The sequence below is a fragment of the Xenopus tropicalis genome, chromosome 3 (genome assembly GCF_000004195.4).
Source record: "Xenopus tropicalis strain Nigerian chromosome 3, UCB_Xtro_10.0, whole genome shotgun sequence".
Lineage (NCBI taxonomy): Eukaryota > Metazoa > Chordata > Amphibia > Anura > Pipidae > Xenopus > Xenopus tropicalis.
In genome coordinates this window covers 17,692,770-17,716,903 of record NC_030679.2, presented here as the reverse complement: position 1 = coordinate 17,716,903, position 24,134 = coordinate 17,692,770, and the positions used below count along the sequence as shown (strand labels likewise).

The 24,134-nt window shown below is 40.0% G+C and overlaps 1 protein-coding gene across 4 annotated transcripts in view; it reads right to left on the bottom strand.

Annotated features, from left to right (window-relative positions):
- Nucleotides 1-24,134, bottom strand: part of sgcd (sarcoglycan delta) — a 378,830-nt gene that overhangs the window by 353,442 nt on the left and 1,254 nt on the right. The gene's annotated exons all lie outside the window — the stretch shown is intronic.

Below are 24,134 nucleotides of genomic sequence, written 5' to 3'. Positions count from 1 at the left end.
CTGACTCTGAACCGATACAACAACATCAACAGGAAAAACTACTATTGGACCCCCCAACTTCGCCAACTCATAAAGACCCAGACTTGATTCACCGTTTCCATACTTTACTAATACCTTCCACGACTGACTGAACTAAAATAAGACCGAATTTAAAGCTTTTATTTTATATAGGATGTTAGGTTATATTTTCTTGTACTTAATTTTTTTCTTTATATTTCTGAATTTAAAAGTTTTACGATTCTATCTATGTTATTGACGGTTGATGTAAACACGTGCCGAGAGGATTCTCCCTTCCTGATTATGCGTCCCTGGGAATCTATAATGGTTCTACCGATAAACGGGGTAGTGAGTATAATATATGATCAAATGATATTTTTCTCTACATGGCCACCCACCTAAAGGTTACCTCACACAACGTACAGGGTCTTAACTCACCTCACAAGCGCACTAAGGCATTTACCTTTTACAAATCTACTCATACAGATATAGTCTGTATACAAGAGACACATTTTTCTCAATCATCAAGCCCAAAATATCTCTCCCGCCATTTTCCGATATGATGAGGTAAGAAGCAGGACAGTGGGGATACAGTACATATAATCTATTTGGATTTTGCCAAAGCATTTGATACCGTTCCCCACAAACGACTGCTTTCTAAACTAAGGTCTATTGGTCTTCGTGAGGTCGTTTGCACATGGATTGAAAACTGGCTACAGGATCGGGTACAGAGGGTGGTTGTTAATGGTACATTCTCTACTTGGAATAAGGTTCTCAGTGGGGTCCCTCAGGTTTCTGTACTGGGTCCACTTTTGTTTAACTTGTTCATAAATGACTTAGGGGAGGGTATTATGAGTAATGTATCAGTGTTTGCAGATGACACAAAACTCTGCAGACCAGTCAATTCTATCCAGGATGTGACATCCCTGCAGCAGGATCTTGACCAACTGGCAATCTGGGCAGCTAAGTGGCAGATGAGATTTAATGTGGATAAATGTAAGGTCATGCACCTGGGATGTAAAAATATGCAAGCCCTGTATACCCTTAATGGGACTGCACTAGGCAAATCCATAATGGAGAAGGACCTTGGAGTCCTTGTAGATAATAAACTTGGCTGTAGCAAGCAATGCCAGGCAGCAGCTGCAAGGGCAAACAAGGTTTTGAGCTGTATTAAAAGGGGTATAGATTCACGGGAGGAGGGGGTTATTCTTCCCCTTTACAGAGCGCTGGTAAGGCCCCATCTAGAATATGCTGTTCAATTTTGGTCTCCAGTGCTCAAACGGGACATTATTGAGTTAGAGAGGGTCCAGAGAAGGACCCTTTTTTTTTTTGCCTTCCTCTGGATCAACTAGTAGTTAGGCAGGTTATATATAGGCATTATGGTTGAACGTGATGGACGTATGTCTTTTTTCAACCCAACTTACTATGTTACTATGTTTACTCCTCCTCTGGCCCAGATAAAACCAAAAGAGTTCTTATAGCCCTACGAAAAAACTTACCATTGATGATCTCCCAACAAATTCGAGATGATCAAGGCCGATACCTTATTCTAATAGGAGAACTATTTGACTCCCTAATTACTATCGCTACATACTATGCACCCAATACCCAACAAAATATTTTTTTTGAACATTTCCTCCAAAAAATAATCGACTGTCACTCAGGCCCTATCATATTGGCCGGAGATACTAATACTATTCTAGACTTATATTGGGATAAATCACACTCTAACCCACATCTACTACCAATAACAAATTCCCCAACCCGATTAAAGAAAATGCTGTTACGCCTTAACTTAATTGATACTTGGAGGGAACTTCACCCGCACACTAAAGAATATACATTCTATTCAAACCCACACGGCACTTATTCACGAATAGACCACATACTAGTATCTCAAATATTAATCCCCAATACCAGTAGAGCACACATTCTGACCACTCCCTGGTCGGATCATTCCCCCACAACTATTACGCTAACTAGCTTATGGCAGAGACCAACATATTTTAACTGGCGCCTGAATGACTACCTACTAAAAATTAAATCCAATTTTGAATCAATAAAACAAGCTATAGAAAATTACATTCTAGAAAATCAAGGATCGGTCTTCCTCCCCTATTATGCGTTGGGAAGCCCACAAAACAGTAATAAGAGGGGAACTTATAAAAATAGCCTCTATAAAGAAAAAACAAACAACACAGAAAATTAAAGAACTAGAACATCAATTACAAAATACAAAAAAGCAAGATCAAGCTGCACTTTCCCCATCCTTAAAAGCTACTATACACCGCTTACGTACAAGACCTAGATCTCCTTTTGTCCCAAGCAACTGAAAAACAACTGCAATGGACTAATCAGAAAATTTTATACTCAAAGTAATAAGATCGGAACAATGCTAGCACGAAAACTGAACCAACCGACTAATCAAATCCCACCACCAACTACAATTCGTACAAAAACAGGACATTTAACAAGTAATCCCCAAAAAATATTAAAAGAATTTTCTGCATACTATTCTACATTACACGCTAAAACTAAAGCATTCCCCTCAGTAACAGCCAATAAACTCTTATCTACATTACAACTTCCTACATTATCTACCATACAGTCAGAAACATTAGATGCATGTATTACATGCGAGGAGATAGCTAAGGCAATTAAAGACCTAAAAGTAGCTAAATCTCCAGGACCAGATGGTTTCTCCGGCCTCTATTATAAAAAACTGACTACTCTTTTAACCCCACGCTTAACAGATATGTTCAACGCAATCAGACTAGGGGAGACATGTAATGAGGAATCACTAAAAGCGCAACTGTCCTTCATACCGAAACCTCGGAAGGACCACCTTGAATGCGCAAACTACAGACCAATATTGGTAATGAATATTGACATTAAACTATTAACAAAAATCCTAGCAGACTGCCTCAATAAGTTTCTCCCCGGTCTAATTAACTCAGACCAAACAGGCTTTATCCTCAATAGACAGACTCCCGATAATATAAGACGAACCCTACAACTTATACACAATTTTCAGATAACAAAACAACAGGGAAGGTTACTTTCTATTGATATTCACAAGGCGTTTGACTCCATTTCGTGGGACTATCTATATTTTATATTGAATAAATGGGGTATAGCACCCTTACTTTATCACAATACTAAAGTCCCTGTACCGTTTCCCCAAGGCTACCCTAAAATGGGGCCCATATCGTGGGAACCCGATCACTATAGAAAGGGGAACCAGACAGGACTGTCCCTTATCTCCTATTTTGTTTGTTTTAGCAATAGAACCTTTAGCCGAACTTATCAGACAAGAAAAAACATCACAGGCCCCCAAATCGGACAAATAATGCACAAACAATGTCTTTATGCAGACAATATATTAATGACTATAACAAAACCACTAACCTCACTACCTAATTTAATCCACCTACTAGACACATTTGGGAACATATCAGGACTAACCATCAATCATAATAAATCAGAGGCTTTAAACATAACTCTACCATAACATATGGTTAAACTTTTGAAATTAAATTTTGATTTCAAATGGCAAAAATCAACTATACATTACCTGGGAGTTAATATTCCATCCAATACGTCAACTCTTTACCAAGATAATTACCCACAACTCTGGAAAATGGCGGAAGAAAATCTACAATTATGGGCCAAAATGAACCTATCTTGGTTTGGGAGAATCCATGCCTTGAAAATGACCCTTTTACCGAAGATACTCTACTTGTTCCAAACATTACCAATTTCCCTTCCAGATCAAGACCTTAAGACCATGCAGAGAAAAATATTTAAATTTATCTGGGCAGATAAACATCCCAGAATAACCCGACAGACTATGTACAGATCTAAGCAGCAAGGAGGTTTGAGTGTCCCACAACTACAAAATTACTATATAGCAGCATAGCTGGTCCCTTTGATTCATATGCACGCTCCAAACCCCCCTAAATGGGTTACTATATTAAAACATCAATTATACCCGATTTCTCCATGTGCACTACTTTGGCTTCCCCCTTTAAAACGGCCAAAATACCCAGACCCCTTTCTGTCCCATTCTATGACAGTCTGGGATAAGTACAAACACTCTGCCAAATTAATATCACCAACCCTCCCAGCAAGACCAATATTTGGAAACCCACTTTTCCCTCCGGGACTTTCCTTTGCTGCTTTCCAATGGTGGATGTTTAAGGGCCTTCAATTCATATACAACTTTTATTCCTTAACAGGTCTAAAGACATGGCCTATGATACAAAATACCTACAATCTACCCCCTATGGAAATTTTCCAATATCAACAAATAAATCATTTTATTCGCACCACTAATAAAGACCGTTCTACTTTAACCCCTGCCTATTTTGAAAAGGTCTGTATTAAATACCCATATTCAAAAGGACTAATTTCTAGTTTGTATAATTTATTAGCAGGTATACATTCACAAGATCCATTACCATATACTTAGGCATGGTGTAAAGATCTTAACACCACGATCACCGATGAGAATTGGACCCAGATATGGCAAACTACTGCCAGCTGCTCTAGAAATACTTCATTGTTGGAAACTACATATAAAGTCTTAATGCGCTGGTATATGGTCCCTTCTCGCCTACACAGGATAAGACCCCCAGAACGCCTTACTGAACGGCAGAATACCCAACCTCAATAGTTATACTAGGTACCTGATAAGTTTTACCTTTCTAACAGCCAAAATAACAATTGCTAAATTCTGGAAAACAACCCAAATTCCTATTTCTCATTTTAAAAGCAAGATGAACTGGGTTATGGTTAATGAACGAATAAGTAGATAAGCACGATAAATTCCTGAAAATATGGGAGCCTTGGTACATCTATGCTTTCCCGCACACTAATGACCTATTCTCGTTTACTTCCTAAGTTAAATGATGAAACAATATGTTAGGGATATAAGAATGGAAAACAAGTCTATTAGAGGTTTACATGAACCATATTCCCACGGACGCTAATCTCTCTTTTTTTAATCTTTCTGATTTTTTTCCTATAATTTGGGACCTCATAGGCACGATTATATAAAGAAAACTGGACTTAATGAATAAAACCGTCATTTTATTGTTTTGTTTACAAGTTTATTAAGCTGTCTTTCTCTTCATCTACTCTTTGACCCATTGTTCACCAAAATGGGACCCCTTCTTCTCCTCTCTTCTTCCTTCCTTTTCTACCCTTTCAGGATAAAAACTGTATTTTACGGAAAAGTTTAATCTTGATATCCAATCTGTAAAAGATAAAAATGCAAATAAAAACGATGGAAAGAAAAAAGGGATCCCGTTCTCAGCCTGAAAACTATAGGCCTGTTAGTCTGACATCAGTAGTAGGAAAACTTTTGGAAGGGGTAATAAGGGATAGGGTACTTGAATACATTGCTGTTCACAATACTATAAGTTTGTGCCAGCATGGTTTTATGCGTAACAAATCTTGCCAGACTAATTCAGTCGCCTTTTATGAGGAGGTGAGCAGGAACCTCGATGCTGGAATGGCAGTTGATGTCATCTACTTGGACTTTGCTAAAGCGTTTGATACAGTACCTCACGGAAGGTTCATGATCAAATTGAGGAATATTGGATAGAGAACTGGCTGAAGGATAGATTACAAAGAGTGGTGAAATGGTAAATGGAACATTTTCTAATTGGACCAGTGTGGTTAGTGGAGTACCGCAGGGGTCAGACCATGGTCCTTTGCTTTTTAACTTGTTTATTAATGACCTGGAGGTGGGCATAGACAGTACTGTTTCTATTTTTGCTGATGACACTAAATTGTGCAAAACTATAAGTTCCATGCAGGATGCTGCCGCTTTGCAGAGCGATTTGAAAAAATTGGAAAACTGGGCAGCAAACTGGAAAATTAGGTTTAATGTTGATAAGTGCAAAGTTATGCATTTTGGTAGAAATAATATAACGCAAACTATCTACTGAATGGTAGTGTGTTGGGGGCATCCTTAATGGAGAAGGATCTAGGGGTTTTTGTAGATAAACAAGTTGTCTAATTCCAGGCAGTGTCATTCTGTGGCTACTAAAGCAAATAAAGTGCTGTCCTTGTATAAAAAAGGGCATTGACTCAAGGGATGAGAACATAATTTTGCCCCTTTATAGGTCCTTGGTAAGGCCTCACCTTGAGTATGCAGTGCAGTTTTGGGCTCCAGTCCTTAAGAAAGAGGGGATGGAAGATTTAAGCTATGAGGTTAGACTGTCGAGGTTGGGGTTGTTTTCTCTGGAAAAGAGGCGCTTGCGAGGGGACATGATTACTCTGTACAAGTACATTAGAGGGGATAATAGGCAGATAGGGGATGTTCTTTTTTCCCATAAAAACGATCAATGCACCAGAGGTCACCCCTTTAGATTAGAGGAACGGAGCTTCCATTTTAAGCAGCGTAGCTGGTTTTTCACGGTGAGGGCAGTGAGGTTGTGGAATGCCCTTCCCAGAGATGTGGTAATGGCAGATTCTGTTAATGCCTTTAAGAGGGGCCTGGATGAGTTCTTGAACAATCCGAATATCCAAGGCTATTGTGATTAGTGATGGGCGAAAAGTTTCGCCAGGCATGGATTCGCGGCGAATCTCCGCGTTTCGCCATTGGCGGATTGTTTCGTGAAACGGATGAAAAATTTTGCCGCGGCAAAATTCGCTGCACGTCCAAAAATAATAGCCGCATGCGACGAAACAATAGCCGTGCGAGAAAACAATAGCCGCGGGCGACGAAACAATAGCCGCGCGACAAAATAATAGCCGCGTGCGACGAAACAATAGCCGTGCGACAAAACAATAGCCGCGCGACAAAATAATAGCCGCGTGCGACGAAACAATAGCCGTGCGACAAAACCATAGTCGCGGGCAACGAAACAATAGCCGCGTGCGACGAAACAATAGCCGTGCAACAAAACAATAGCCGCGGGCGACGAAACAATAGCCGCGTGCGACAATTTTTTTTGTCGCACGACATTTTCGCCGTTTCGCGAATTTTTCGCCGTTTCGTGGATCTTTTGAAAGATTCGCGAATTTTTCGGCAAAGCGAAACGGAACAGATTCGCTCATCACTAATTGTGATACTAATATCTACAGTTAGTATTAGTGGTTGTATATATAGTTTATGTATGTGAGTGTATAGATTGGTAGGTGTGGGTTGTGTGTGCTGGGTTTACTTGGATGGGTTGAACTTGATGGACTCTGGTCTTTTTTCAACCCTATGTAACTATGTAACTATAAGCTTAGGGAAGAAATGCCATGATATTCTGTATAAGCTCAACCAATGCCATTTAGAAGTGAAGATTTGTGCCCCTGATGATGCCCTTAGTAGCTCCCCATATTCCCTTCTACTTTTTCCCAGTACATGCTCTGGACTGCTGCCACTTAGCTGAGCTCAAGATATTAGCAGTTTATATATATATTATATATATATATATATATATATATATATAACCTAGAAAATATGGCAATTACTGTATTTATTAAATGTTTGTTTGCTCTCACCACCTCTGCTAAGTTTCTATTCTTTTAAGGCTGTTCCATAAAGCCTCCCTCTCTCTCCCTCACTCCCTCTCTTCTATTCCAACTTTATTGGAAAAGAAAATCCATTATTGTGCTACATTTCTTTTTATTATTTTGTGCCAGCCCTTGAATTTAATGCAAAAAGCTTTTAAATCAGATTTCTTACATATGACATTGATTGGTAGCCTGGAAGGATTATGTCATTACTGAATGAAAGGCTTCGTTATTTGCTAGTAAGAAAAAAAAAACGAGACAGAGAAAACAGATATTTATATATATGATATTTGAAGATGTGACTTTGCTGTCTACTGTGGCGTAACCATCTGTAATGATACAGCTATAATGATAAAGTACCTGATAGGGCCACTATATTTTACACTCTAACAAAATTTTTGTTTTGTTGGAAAAGAAGAAATACCTATGCTGCTATTTTATACAGAAATGTACTTTTTCCTTTGGGGTCCCATATAAGTGGAACACGGGGGCCCCCTGAGAAATCCTGCACATTATGAAACATCGTTTTTTAGGACTTGCCAAAAGGCTAGTCGGGGGGGTACAGCAGTCAGGCAGAGACATAAAAGCATAAAAATTAAGCCCAGAGCACTTATACAGGTATAGAACCCGTTATCCAGAATGCTCGGGACCAAGGGTATTCCGGATAAGGGGTCTTTCTGTAATTTGGATCTCCATACCTTAAGTCTACTAAAAAATTAATAAAACATTAAATAAACCCAATAGGATTGTTTTGCATCCAATAAGGATGTCTTAGTATAGTCTTAGTCTTAATATCTTAGTTGGGATCAAGTGCAAGGTACTGTTTAATTACTACAGAGAAAAAGGGAATCATTTTTAAAAATTAGAATTGTTTGCTTATAATGGAGTCTATGGGAGATGGCCTTTCCATAATTCGGAACTTTCTGGATAATGGGTTTCTGGATAAGGGATCCCATACCTGTATATACATACAAGTATGGGAAACCCGTTGTCCAGAAAGTGACTGGAAGACCATTTCCCATAGTCTCCATTTTAAAGGGGACCCTAGCAAATAATTCCAAATTCTTTTCTATTGTGTTTGTCAAGCAAAATAAACTTCACTTACACTACATAAATATTAAAAATCTTGTTTCCTTTAGTGTTGGAATCACAACAAGCAGGCAGGCATTGTTATTAAAGGAGAAGGAAAGGTAAAAACTAAGTAAGCTTTATCAGAAAGGTCTATGTAAATACAGCCATAAGCACTCACAGAAACGCTATCAAAAAACACACAGGATTTCTTGTCTCCTTTTGTGTAAACATGTACTTTGGAATCAGACTTCCTCTCTCAGAAAAATCCTTCATTCCTGGCCCAGAGTCTGCACAGCTCTCTCCCTTCTCCTGCCCCCCCTATAAGAATTCATTCACTTCCCCCTCCCATCAGAATGTGATCCGAGCTACCAAACGACTAGAACTGCAGGAGAAAGCTACCAAGACCAAGCTAAAATGGCAGCTGCTATCTTAAACAAAGAGTTTTTGCCATACATGTTTACTCAGGTATGGCAAAGCTTTCTGCAGAATAAATAAAGTGTTCTAGCTTGCACTAATGTGGGTAATTTATAGGCAGTAAAATGCCAAATTGACTTTCCTTCTCATTTAAGAAAAGCTTTGTATCAAAATTTACTTTATGTGCCAGAATGGGGGACCTGATGCCCATGCCCATGATACATAATTAGATGGTGAGAAAGGAGGGGGAACGTAAGTACTGAATGGAAAGTGAAAGTAATTGTCTGCCCTGCCTCTATGCCTAAGGTATAGAGGTGGTGCAGGCAATAAAATGAGTGACAACTTTAAATACCTTTATAATGAATATGAATATGTTAATAAGAAAACAATATACGTGTCTGCTTTATAACAGCAGTCCTTAAGGCCTAGGACACATGATGCATTTTGACCACTTCTGTTGTGCAGCAGAAAATAGCAGTCCTAACAGCCCTTTCCCACTGTCAATGCCTATTTTTGTGTGAAGTTACCAATGTGTGCCTTAGTCAAGGCGCCCCCAATTGGGGAACATTAGGATCAGTAGGAATGGGGTGCTTTCCCACCTCTGTCCAATGGCCCTACCCACCGCAGTAACTCACAGCATCCAATCAGAGATTTGCTTTTATTATTTTGCACCAGATTGCTGGCTTGTTGCTACAGGACAGAGCTCATTACCTTTTTTTTTTTTTTTTTAATGGGACCCATGGGACTTTCTAGTGCAAATTACAATTTATCCATAGGTTAAGAATCTCTGCTCTGGGGCTATTTTGCACATTGTTACTACAAAACTCGATATTACCGCTACAATTTCTACAAGCAAAGAAGAAGAACATTCCTATTATTATTGAAAATAGTGATAAACCTGTATGATTCACTTTCCTCCACACTTATCTTTTATACCGGAATAAAGCACATGAATATTTGCTGTTACATTTTATATTCAACATTGCTTGTGAGCTGCATCAGCTCTGGCCCAATGTGATAAACTCTACAATAGCTTCTACTTTTCCACCATACCATACTTTCTAATAAAATGGAATCAGGAATGTATTATTAGTCCTGACATATTGTTTAAATCATTGGCAAACCAATAGATTTTTCTCTTGGGTAATTTAATTTATTTATATAAATGTATCAGTTTAATTTAATTATAAAGCGCTGCTTACATCACTAACAAGACAAACCCTTACATACCGGCAAGCTGCCGCCTGTAAATCGTGAGCACAAAGCTACAGGAGTAATCAAGGGCAGTTACTCTGTATAGCCATAGCAGATATGCTAATTTATTTGAATCTAATTGCAATTTTCCACTAAGATCATGAGTAAACAACACTTCTATAAAGCTTTTACTGAGATGGGAAACCTGTGGCTCTGGTTTCATTGCACATGATGGTGACATGGTCACATATGGACATGCAGACATTTGCATTGATTGTGTGTACCCCATTTTGGGAAGGAAATGTTCATCAGATGTTAAAGAACAAGGTGGTTGCACTGACTGTAGGAACTGCATTTTTGAGTAAAGCCAATGACAGGTGGTATGGGTGAATTTGGGCTGTTAAAATGTAAAAAACCATTGGTGGAAAATATGTGCCATGGCATGTGAATGCTTAGCCAGCTAGATAGCTGAAAGTATTTAAGCATTCCAGTATTTTAAGTCAATACCTGTGGTCTCTCAGAACTGTTGTAGAACTTTAATTCCCAGCAGCCTCTGACCACTTTCAGTGCTCAAAGCCGTCCTTAAAAATATAAAAAATAAAAACACCGATAGGACCATATGCTCCCCCTCTTAATTCTAAACGGTTTTCCATGGTCTTGTCTCCATACAATGCTAATCCTTCCTCCATTCTATGCCCTACTCCATACCGAAAACAGTCGATTTTTTTTTTTATTGGCACCATACTCAGCTCTAATTAACTGCAGCAGGTTTTTTGTTTGCTGTCATAACCACTATCATGAAAAGCGAAATCTGTTTTTAGCACTCTTAATACAGCTATTATATATGCAGAACTTCACACCAACATAAATGTATCAGAGCAGTGTTGAGGGACCAAATGTTGAGGGACTCCACCATTCTCTAACGCAGGGGTGGGCAAACTACGGCCCGCGGGCCACATCCGGCCCCTTGGCCTTTTTAATCCGGCCCGCCAATGACGCCAAGTCTCATCACGCAAGACTTGGGGGCTGATTTACTAACCCACGAATCCGACCCGAATTGGAAAAGTTCCGACTTGAAAACGAACATTTTGCGACTTTTTCGTATGTTTTGCGATTTTTTCGGATTCTGTACGAATTTTTCGTTACCAATATGATTTTTGCGTAAAAACGCGAGTTTTTCGTATCCATTACGAAAGTTGCGTAAAAAGTTGCGCATTTTTCGTAGCGTTAAAACTTCCGCGAAAAGTTGCGCATTTTTCGCGTAAGTTTTAACGCTAAGCAAAATGCGCAACTTTTTACGCAACTTTCGTAATGGATAGGAAAACTCGCGTTTTTACACAAAAATCGTATTGGATCCGAAAAATTCGTAAAGAATCCGAAAAAATCGCAAAACATACGAAAAAATCGCAAAGTACCGATCATTACGAAAAAAACGCAATCGGACTCCATTCGACCCGTTCGTGGGTAAGTAAATCAGCCCCTTGGTGTCATTGGCGTGCCGGAATTAAAGAGACGAAGGGGGCGTAACGCTGGCCTGGCCCTGCCCGCCCTGGCCCGGTCCGGGGGTGAGTAAATGTGGCCCGTGAGCCAAAAAGTTTGCCCACCCCTGCTCTAACGTATTTTCAACGTTTAAGTGGACATCTGAAGAGCCAGGTTTCCCTTTTAATATGCCCAGTTCTAGTAATTTAGCTACTGACGCATGGGTCACTTGGGAGGAAATGCAAAAGAGACTTGAACATGTAAAGGTAAACAAGGGTCCAGGACCAGATGTGATTCATCCTAGGGTATTAAATGAGCTTAGCACTGTGATTGCCAAGCCTCTTCCCTTAATTTTTCAGGATTCGTTGAGGTCTGGCATGGTGCCAAGAGACTGGCGAATTGCTAATGTGGTGCTGTTATTTAAAAAGGGATCCCATTCTCAGCCTGAAAACTATAGGCCTGTTAGTCTGACATCAGTAGTAGGAAAGAATTTGGAAGGGGTAATAAGGAATAGGGTACTTGAATACATTGCAGTTCACAATACTATAAGTTTGTACCCTATACTATATCTTGCCAGACTAATTTAGTCACCTTCTATGGTGAGCAGGAACTCAATGCTGGAATGTCATCTACTTGGACTTTGCTAAAGCGTTTGATACAGTACCTCACAGAAGGTTAATAATAAAATTGAGGAATATTGGCCTTAAACTTAATATTTGTAATTGGATAGAGAATTGGCTGAAGGATAGATTACAAAGAATGGTGGTAAATGAAACATTTTCTAATTGGACCAGTGTTGTTAGTGGAGTACCGCAGGGGTCAGTCCTTGGTCCTTTGCTTTTTAACTTGTTTATTAATGACCTGGAGGTGGGCATAGAGAGTACTGTTTCTATTTTTGCTGACGACACTAAATTGTGCAAAACAAGTTCCATGCAGGATGCTGCCGCTTTGCAGAGCGATTTGACAAAATTGGAAAACTGGGCAGCAAACTGGAAAATGAGGTTCAATGTGGACAAGTGCAAAGTTATGCACTTTGGTAGAAATAATTTAAATGCGAACTATCTACTGAATGGTAGTTTGTTGGGGGTATCTTTAATGGAGAAGGATCTAGGGGTTTTTGTAGATAACAAGTTGTATAATTTCAGGCAGTGTCATTCTGTGGCTACTAAAGCAAATAAAGTACTGTCTTGTATAAAAAAGGGCATTGACTCAAGGGATGAGAACATAATTTTGCCTCTTTATAGGTCCCTTCCCTGGTAAGGCCTCACCTTGAGTATGCAAGTTTTTGGGCTCCAGTCCTTAAGAAGGATATTAATGAGCTGGAGAGCGTGCAGAGACGTACAACTAAATCCCTAAAAGGGATGGAAGATTTAAGCTATGAGGTTGGGGTTGTTTTCTCTGGAAAAGAGGCGCTTGCGAGGGGACATGATTACTCTGTACAAATACATTAGAGGAGATTATAGGCAGATAGGGGGTGTTCTTTTTTCCCATAAAAATGATCAACGCACTAGAGGCCACCCCTTTAGAGGAATAGAGCTTCCATTTGAAGCAGCTTAGGTGGTTTTTTCACGGTGAGGGCAGTGAGGTTGTGGAATGCCCTTCCTAGTGATGTGGTAATGGCAGATTCTGTTAATGCCTTGAAGAAGGGCCTGGATGAACAAGCATAGTATCCAAGGCTATTGTGATACTAATATCTACAGTTAGTATTAGTGGTTGTATTTATAGTTTATGTATGTGAGTGTATAGGTTGTGTGTGCTAGGTTTACTTGGAAGGGTTGAACTTGAGAACTCTGGTCTTTTTTCAACCCTATGTAACTATAAGCCTTCCATAAAACGGACCCACCTGCTCTGCCCAGCTCTCCAAAATGAGCATCTTAAGCATAATTAGCAATACGAGATGGCTCTCCGATACAATAGCACCTACACTAGTGCTACAGCTCTGTTGCATGTATAATTAAGCTTGTAATGCCTACAGATAGGTCCATTTTAGCAAAGGTTTCAATTCTATCAGCTACAAAACAAAGGCAGGGCTTTGCAGTATATATGATGGGCCTAGGGGCAAAGGGTTGTAAAAATTATCCCATGGCACTCCTTAGCTCTACAAAACACATGGCCATTTTCTAATTACATATGCAAAAGATATTTCCAATGAAAACTCTTCCTACTCTTTTTCCACCTATTCCTTGTTCTCTGGTTATGTAACCATTGCTGGAGGCATTAAACACATTTTTATTTTAGCACTTACCGAAGAAACACAAAGTACAACCCTTCTGACTATAGGTACAGTGCATTATTAGGAAGTCAAAATTGCACAACAATCTTCCTGTTAGATAACAGCAAAAAGACAAGTGTACACTGGTGGAGAGGGTCTGCCACAGGTTTAGTTTAACTACATTTCTAGTGCAATGTTACTATTTAAGCCTACTCGAAAACAGAAATTCTACACCGACTTTAAATAGTTAAACTCCCCCACTCAATACACATACACTGCCTGCAGTAGTAATGTATTAAAGTGGAAGAAAGCAGATAACCAGCAGAACAAGGGATGGCTCTCAATCAGATGTTTTATGTTTCACTGTGATTTACTCGCATCCTCTAACTGCCCGAGACCTGTGCATCTCCAAGGGGCACATCGCTGATAAGTCGAACAGCTTTCAGCTTAAGCATCCAAGTGACAAGGATTCCCAAGGGGCTGTGATAAGGAGGGCAATTCTCTTCCTTCATATCCAAAACATCAACTGGCTGTCTAAGCAGCAGCGCTGACAAAACCATTTCTACTGGCCTGGAGTTAAACACTTAGGACAGGATCCAAGCAAAAAGGAGTAGGATGAAATATTGCCAGGGTTTTGGAACACCATGAAAAGCCATCAGTTAGAGCAGTAGTTCTGAAGCAGTAAGGCTGCCCCCCCCAGGAAGGCTCAAAGCAATAGATTGATGGGGCTCATCCCGAAGTTTAGTTAGGGTGAGATGTGAAGGAAAAAGTTTATTTTTCTCCTTGATACCACTAAAAGCCCACCTTAAAGGTCAATAAGGGTGTAAACACTGATTTGTTGTCCTAGATATTCCTATTTTTAACTCAAGTGTTGAGGGATATGCACACAGTCTATAACGCTTTAGAAGAAAATGACCACTGGGGGTGCTGTTGTTTTACATAAATAGAAATTCATAAAAAGAAATAATCAGAAAAGGAATGGGCTGCTTTAGGCCTCCTAGGACCCACCAGAGAATCTCCAGGGTCCACAAAAACAGGAAATGGACAGTGCTGATGGAATTAATTTAGGATAGTAGCCATAAGGCTAGGGCCTGGACCCACTGGAACATACTCTGATGCTCTAGCAGGCCAGCATGACCCTGTCTGTAAGCCATGTACACATTAGACTTGCCACGTTTTCATGAGAGAAGTACCAGTAGTTACAGTGGTGTGAAAAACTATTTGCCCCCTTCCTGATTTCTTATTCTTTTGCATGTTTGTCACACAAAATGTTTCTGATCATCAAACACATTTAACTATTAGTCAAAGATAACACAAGTAAACACAAAATGCAGTTTTTAAATGAGGGTTTTTATTATTTAGGGAGAAAAAAAATCCAAACCTACATGGCCCTGTGTGAAAAAGTAATTGCCCCCTGAACCTAATAACTGGTTGGGCCACCCTTAGCAGCAATAACTGCAATCAAGCTTTTGCGATAACTTGCAACGAGTCTTTTACAGCGCTCTGGAGGAATTTTGTCCCACTCATCTTTGCAGAATTGTTGTAATTCAGCTTTATTTGAGGGTTTTCTAGCATGGACCGCCTTTTTAAGGTCATGCCACAACATCTCAATAGGATTCAGGTCAGGACTTTGACTAGGCCACTCCAAAGTCTTCATTTTGTTTTTCTTCAGCCATTCAGAGGTGGATTTGCTGGTGTGTTTTGGGTCATTGTCCTGCTGCAGCACCCAAGATCGCTTCAGCTTGAGTTGACGAACAGATGGCCGGACATTCTCCTTCAGGATTTTTTGGTAGACAGTAGAATTCATGGTTCCATCTATCACAGCAAGCCTTCCAGGTCCTGAAGCAGCAAAACAACCCCAGACCATCACACTACCACCACCATATTTTACTGTTGGTATGATGTTCTTTTTCTGAAATGCTGTGTTACTTTTACGCCAGATGTAACGGGACACGCACCTTCCAAAAAGTTCAACTTTTGTCTCGTCGGTCCACAAGGTATTTTCTCAAAAGTCTTGGCAATCATTGAGATGTTTTTTAGCAAAATTGAGACAAGCCATAATGTTCTTTTTGCTTAAAAGTGGTTTGCGCCTTGGAAATCTGCCATGCAGGCCGTTTTTGCCCAGTCTCTTTCTTATGGTGGAGTCGTGAACACTGACCTTAATTGAGGCAAGTGAGGCCTGCAGTTCTTTAGATGTTGTCCTGGGGTCTTTTGTGGCCTCTCGGATGAGTTGTCTCTGCGCTCTTGGGGTAATTTTGGTCGGCCGGCCACTCCTGGGAATGTTCACCACTGTTCCATGTTTTTGCCATTTGTGGATAATGGCTCTCACTGTGGTTCGCTGGAGTCCCAAAGCTTTAGAAATGGCTTTATAACCTTTACCAGACTGATAGATCTCAATTACTTTTGTTCTCATTTGTTCCTGAATTTCTTTGGATCTTGGCATGATGTCTAGCTTTTGAGGTGCTTTTGGTCTACTTCTCTGTGTCAGGTAGCTCCTATTTAAGTGCTTTCTTGATTGAAACAGGTGTGGCAGTAATCAGGCCTGGGGGTGACTACAGAAATTGATATTGAAATTGAAAATTGAAATTGATAAACCACAGTTAAGTTATTTTTTAACAAGGGGGGCAATCACTTTTTCACACAGGGCCATGTAGATTTGGAGTTTTTTTTCTCCCTTAATAACGTAAACCTTCATTTAAAAACTGCATTTTGTGTTCAATTATGTTATCTTTGACTAATAGTTAACGGTTTTTGATGAGCAGAAACATTTAAGTGTGACAAACATGCAAAAGAATAAGAAATCAGGAAGGGGGCAAATAGTTTTTCACACCACTGTATATAAGTGAGGCATGGGCACTTTCATAAGGTGTATGAGTGGTTCAGGGGACTGACCTAAAGGAGGCTGAAGGGGAGGGGTGTAACTGGATGGATTAGAGCATAACTGGAGCACTACCAGCCAGGCGGCAGCCCTAGTTCTCATATATTGCCTTCTACTTAAAGCACCTTCCATATGTTGGACATGGATTTTACGCCCACCAAAATCATGATCCTTTCAAAACTGCTGATTCTCTCAGTCTTAGGTCTCGAGATACACTCTAATAAGCAAGCAGTATGGTATTTTTGTTATGCTACAGGAAGATGGTTGATGTAACATTGATATGAAGAGCTTCCTGCATGTGTAATTAAGTTTGGGGCCACCTACTGTAAAATGAGAGATTTATAGTAGGTTTATGTACCCTTTAAAGTAAAACATAAGGAAACACCAGCTACTTACAAAGATGGAAATTTTCCCATTAAGACGTGTAGAATTTATTGGTATCAGTAAAATGAATAGATGGTATTACTGCTTTAATTTCTTGGTCAGAAAAGGAGTGTTTATTGTCTTCTGAAATTCCCCAGATGAAAAAGTAGCATCTGATATGATTCCCCTGCCAACCCACCGTGCCGTACAGAATCCATGGAACTTAATTAAGGCAATTTGGCCCAAAATATCAGTGCCTCTATCTATACAACATTCCAGGGGGAACATGAAACACTGTCATTTCTTTAAGCATTTACTAAGCTTTTGCCAATGCCTTGATTTAGGAAAAATAGCCACTTCCGGTCTGCCGCCGCATGGGTAGCTCCTGAGCTGAGTGATGAATAAAACAACACTACCTTAGAGTACACGCACTCTCAGATCGATGCCTAACAGTCAGATAACTCTAGGTCAATAGGGAGTTAATGATCCCAGCTCTTGTTTTGTCTTCCCATCTGATGGGCTGTTTAAAGGCATGGAGATTATTATTAATTAGTCTCTCTGGAGCAAAAGATCTGCCTGATCCGTTCTAAGCAATGCTGGATTTCTCTCTGAAGGTATCTGAGTGTGTAAGTAAGGGCTCACCTGTATTGTAGGAGCTGCCACCACTTTTCAGAGTCACATAATATGTGCAAGAATGTTACAGCTATGGGAGTAAAATGGTAGATATTATAAAAAGGTGCAGAGACAAACCCAATATCCAGTGCTGCTGGAAGAGGCAGACCTGTCAACCCTCTTAGATTTTCAGGAGTCATCCGTATTGGGTCATAATTGGGTTGTAATGATGTTGGAAACCATCCGTTTCCTGGAGTTTGGCAGGTCTGCACAAGGATATTGACCATTACATAATGTTAAACAGTCCTATATCTTTCTCCTTTTATAGAGTAGGTGTTGTGTTATTGCATGCCTCTGCTGAGAAATTCCTCACTGAATTCAGTATTGTCTGTTTATAAACAGTAGGGGTGGTGTTGCTAGAGCAAATGTATATTTGAATACTAAGGGGTACAATTAAGAAAAATCGCCCCGCCCCGTTTCTCTGCTCAACTCAACTCAAAAAAAATTTAACAATAGCAGCCTTTAGCCTGCATCCTTCAAATCCCACAATCCCCTGCAAACGTGATGTCAATAAGGGAAGGAACATCACAGTGCAATGCATTGTGGGTTATGTAGTTTCTGCATGCTGTTTGTAAGCTGTAGAGACGTTTTTACAATTTGTAACAACATCTGTGTTTTAGTCCCTCCTCCCCAGCTGCATTTCAGCATAACAGTATTCATTCATACTTTTTGAAGGAACAGAGAAAGGTACAAAGAAAAAAAGTTGCCAAAAAAATTACAAATCACCTTTGCCTAAGGTGACCAGATCACTTGAAAATACAGGGGGCACATGTAATAAATACATGTTGCAAGGCAGTACTTTAAATTAAACTACAATCAGTTCAGCCCTGCTAGGGGTGGTTTACCTTTAATTTAACTTTTAGTATGTTGTAGAATGAACGATTTAGAATTGGTTAGTCTTCATTATTTATTTCTTATATTTTTTGAATGATTTGCCTTCTTCAAACTCTTTGTAACTTTCAAATGGGGGTCACTGACCCCTGCTGCCAAAAAACTATTGCTCTATGAGGCTACAGTTTTGTTATTATTGTTACTGTTTATAACTTTTTTTTCTATTCAGTCCCTCCCCTAGTCATATATAAGTCTCTCATTCAAACCACTCCCTGGTTGCTAAGGTAATTTGGACCCTAGCAACCAGATAGCTGTTATAATTCAAAACTAGAGAGTTGCTGAATTACTATTGAAATAATTAAAAAACTAAAAATAATAAAAAAAAACAAGCACCAATTGCAAATTGTCTTGAAATTTTAACTTCCACATCATACTAAACATTAACTTAAAGGAACAAACCCTTTAATTTTCTAGATGTGACTAGATTACAAAAAAAAATCCAAATCGCAATTTTTGGTGTTTTTCCATAAATCAACCGCATATTGCATCATATTTCACCATTACAATATTATCTTTAAAGAAAGGGGCTGCAGGCAGGGGTACAACAAAATCTTACAGGTAAAGACCCCATTTGGAAAAACTATACTCCTGGACTGTGAGAACTGACTACTCCTACATGCCTGCAGTGATGCCATAAAGTTGCAGCAAATGATAGCCTCAATAAAGAGGAGATCTAGATTGCTTATACATATCTCTGTTCAAGGCTAGTGGGTAATGTTGTCATTATGTGCCTTCACTATCTGGAGCAAAGCAACTGTGGAGGGGCAGAAGTTAATAGACACATAATTACATAAATATTAAGTTGTAGAAAAACAGAATTCCATCAAGTTCAACACCTCCAAATGAACCCCAGTGTACATATGTACACAGATACCAACCAATCTTTGACACAGGCAATGTCATGGGCAAGCTCTCAGTGATTGGCTGCAATACCCCATTCATAAACAGGGTTTATTTTTTTCTTACCTATATAATAATGTACAGTCTAAGGACATTGCTATGAACATTTCAGTTTTTCGTGGTTACATTTATGCTGCCCATTTGAGTAGCTGTCACTATAATACCTACATACATAAATCAGTAGCAACAGCACCACCTAGTGGCTTGTGTATTAAATCCCCAGAAATTAAATATTTGATACCATAGGGCTTTATGGGGGGGGGCCATCAAGCTTTACAAGCATATCTTCCTCAGTCCTCTGGGATGGCTGCCTGCAAGTACACTGGGGTGTACAAAAGACTCCACCCACTGACCAATACTTATTCCAATAATTCACTCCTGAACCATGCCAAAGTTGGCCTTTAGAGGAAGAGTCAGAGCTCGAAACTTGTCTCTGAAAACCTTTTTGGCAGCAAAGAGGTTATCACATGGATCTTATCACCAAATGGATTACATACTCCCAGGGAGAAATAAAGAAGGTGGATAAAAGCACACGTAACCCCATGGACTCATTTAAACAAGGTGACTCCTTTCACTGGAGTGCCACTTTAACAGCAGTCAGGATCAGAAGAGATAAGGAGAGTATTAGCTGCCTTGGTTTGGGCACAATACAGAGAGAATAGGAAATAGACGACATGCATCTCATAATAAGTTTTCTGGCAACGACTCCCAGAATCAATGAAAAAAGGTTTCCATACTGCAAGTCATGTAAACAGCCCAGAAGGTATCCCAGAAGCTTATAGACAAGAAATGAAATAATATTTTGTTTCTCCCCCTACTCTTCTGCATCCTTTCTCCTTGAGTTACATAGTTATAGTTACATAGTTACATAGGGTTGAAAAAAGACCAGTGTCCATCAAGTTCAACCCATCCAAGTAAACCCAGCACACCTAAGCCACACCTACCAATCTATACACTCACATACATAAACTATAAATACAACCACTAGTACTAACTGTAGATATTAGTATCACAATAGCCTTGGATATTCTGATTGATCAAGAACTCATCCAGGCCCCTCTTAAAGGCATTAACAGAATCTGCCATTACCACATCACTAGGAAGGGCATTCCACAGCCTCACTGCCCTCACCGTGAGTAACCCTGTGTATTGCTTGACACAGCCAAGCTCCTGTCCTTATCCCCCCACTCCATTCCCCCCTTTCCTCCTTCAGTCTTATTTCACACACAGAAGCAGCACAAGGGGAGAGAGCGAGATACAAAATAGAAATTAATTAAATGCCTTATGTCTGGGTATGGTTTTTCTTCTTACTTTGGCTTACAAAGATAATTAGGATACCTTTCCCTTTAATGCAATATGTCAGTATATGACAGTTGTGCTTGGTGCTTGCTCTGTCCTTCCTGCTACCCCTTACAAAACGAGCCCTGGAGTTACAGCCATCTCTGAACCTAAACACCCTGAGTCAATGGCTGCACCTTAAGAATAGGGAGTAACACGTTACTTGCAGTACGAACACCAGAAGTAATGTCAACCGGATTTTAACACAAATTATCCAATGCATCCAATTTACGACAAAGTGCAAGCACTATTGCATTCATTTGGACACACTGAAGTCAGGTGCAATGCCCCCTAGCTCACGCAACAATGCTGGAGGTATAAGGTGCATTTTGTGGAAGAAAACATGGTGATTTTACTTGAAACTGCACTTTGCTCGCATGCACTTCTGGTCATAAATTAGTATCCTAGTATGGCCTATTAAGATCATTCTCCAGCTGCTGCCGGGGTGCAAAGATTTGTAGTACAGCACACAGCACCCTCTACAGGAAAGGAATGCAACCGCAAGTTGGTCCATCTGGCTGGTCAATAAAGGAATATGCAGCTTCATATATTATATGGTTATTTGGATTGAAAAAAAATGTTACATTTAACACTTTAAAGTACTGCATCAACCATTGGTAGCAACAGCTCAGTCTAATTTATACACTTATTAGAGGGTTAATATTTATTATTCATGACATGTTTAAAAGTGCCATACACCATAGGGCGATTTTATGTGATTGCACCACCAATAAGGAGTCTGCCATGACTTGTATGCCATGCTCCAACACAGATGCAAATGAGTGCCTGCTTTTTTCACAAATTGCATGCACAGTGCCATAGTTGGTATGGCATCGCTTGGTGTGGCATTAGTTTTTGGTGCATGTCATTTGAACCCAGTGTTGGTCTGGCCCACCTGGATACCCAGGAAAAATCCTAGTGGGCCCTGGTCCTGCTGTGCGCCCTCCCCGACCCCAAATAGCCCAAAACATCCAGAAAGCGGTGATCTGTGGTGGGATCTGTGGGGACCCTAGAGGCTGGGCCTGCAGTGCTTCAGTCCAACCGTTGAATGCAAATGATTGTACCAGGGTCCCTTAGTGGCCATGACCCCGATTAATCACATTAATAGGCACAGATACCTTTGTGAATAAATACTAAACTGGGTGATATGGTTTGAACAAGCAGGGTATTCCTACAGATGAAACGCTAGGACACCACTAATAGCATTCACTGCAACTTGTTGCTCACCAAAGAAACTGACCACCATGTATGACAAGGTGGATAGGGAGCCAATAGGCTGTCCAGACAATAGGTAATGCTGTACTGGGTGGAACTTACTATTGGCATGCCAGCTTTCCTAAGTGAGTACCTCTGTTCGTATTGGACCAATGCCCCCACATGTAATAAAATGCGCAAGTTTGTGGTAGCCCATATCAACCAATAAGATGTTTGCTTTTAAACAGGTGACTAGTAAATGCTGCCTGCTGAAATGGTTTTTATGGGTTACTGTTCCTGGGCAAACTTAGTGCCTTTAATTACATATGAGGGCATAGGTATTAGCCAAATGCAATGGGTTACATTAGGGGCTATTTCTCTTGGTGTTACACTGCCCCAGTACCACAATGTAATGCTAAGCCACTTTCCAATATACATTCATTACACATTTTCTTTGGTCTAAAAGGTACTTGTAAATGGTATTGTTGCTGAAAGCATTATCTGTCTGGATGTTTATATTCTCTGCACTGCTGCCTCCTGATGCCAGCTGATTAACAGACCAAGAAGACAACTGACTGATGCTAGGTTGCTTCAAGTTTCCCATAGATTTGTTTATATCTTTAGTATTGTTTTTCTAGTAAGGTCTCAAATGCCATGCGGTTTGCTGCCAATCAGTAACAACCAGGGAATATATATATATATATATATATATATATATATATATATATATATATATATATATGTCTTTATCTGCCACCAGTACGGGAAGGGGGTTCCCTTTATTCTTCCTTTTACAGATTCACTCCTTGTTCCAAATCGTGTACCTTTTTAAGTGCATGAGTGAAGTGAAAGTATTTACACACTTTTCCCAAACACCCAATTACAAATTCTTAGCCAATGCTGCACTCAGATAGGGAATTTCACCAGTGATTTCTGCTGCTTGACAGACTCAGGGATGAATGTATCCCCAAGCTCGATTTATGATTATGAAGAACTGGCCAAGGTTCCTGGTACAGTGACGAACGTGTCCTCATGTGGACAGGACACACAGCGTGCAGTTCATACCTTGCCTCCGGGGAAGAGATATATTGAGGCACAATGGAGCTCACCAGGGAGAGTAAATTAAAATTTCCCAGTACAATACAGAAAGCTGTCATTGATGTCACAATAGAAGAGCAGGCAATGATTCCTCTAACCTCATACAGAATGGTTATTGAATTAGAAATACCAATTGAAATGAGATGCAACTCATCTAAAGGTTCCTGGTGCCTGTTGCTTCACAAATCTTTTTGGGGACACACCCAGCAGCTAGAGGGTAAGGAAACACCATTCTGCCCCATAGAAGGAAAACAGCTGCAACACTGGGATAGTAAGACAAGGGTGCATCATGGCAAGGGCTGTAAGTTTTGGAGAGTGTGTAGATGAAGGCAATAAGGAGGGGTGAAACGATAAAGGAATCCTGCCCTGCCCAGGAGGTATAGTGGGCAGGAGGCATTGAATGATAAGCAATTTCATTATCAATTTATGTGTTATTTTAAAACATTAAAGGGAAGGAGTCGTACCTGTTGGGTACCTGTTGTAAGCCCCTATTCCAACACCATCTTTCCTACTAGACATACTAATGTCTAGTAGGAAAGATGGTGTTGGAATAGGGGCTTAAAACAGTATGTAGTGTAAGGAAAGGTGGTGTAATGAGAATTGGCTGCAGCTGTTGCATAGTGGGTATAGTAAGGTAAAGTAACACCTGTTATCAGTGTTGTCCAACTTGTCACCTTTTCTGGTTGTTGAACTACAACTCTCACCACCTGTCAGTAGGATATGTTGTGAGTTGTAGTTAAAATGCACAGGTTCTGGGCCCCATCTCCATTAAGGACAGACATTAATCTCACAAGCTTTCATACACTTAATAAGATTCTGACATATGTCTGCCCTCCCTACATTTACATAACAGGGTACTGCAGGCACTGAGCCCCTGACTGCGCAGTGTATATCAGTTAATAATCACACATTTCTCCA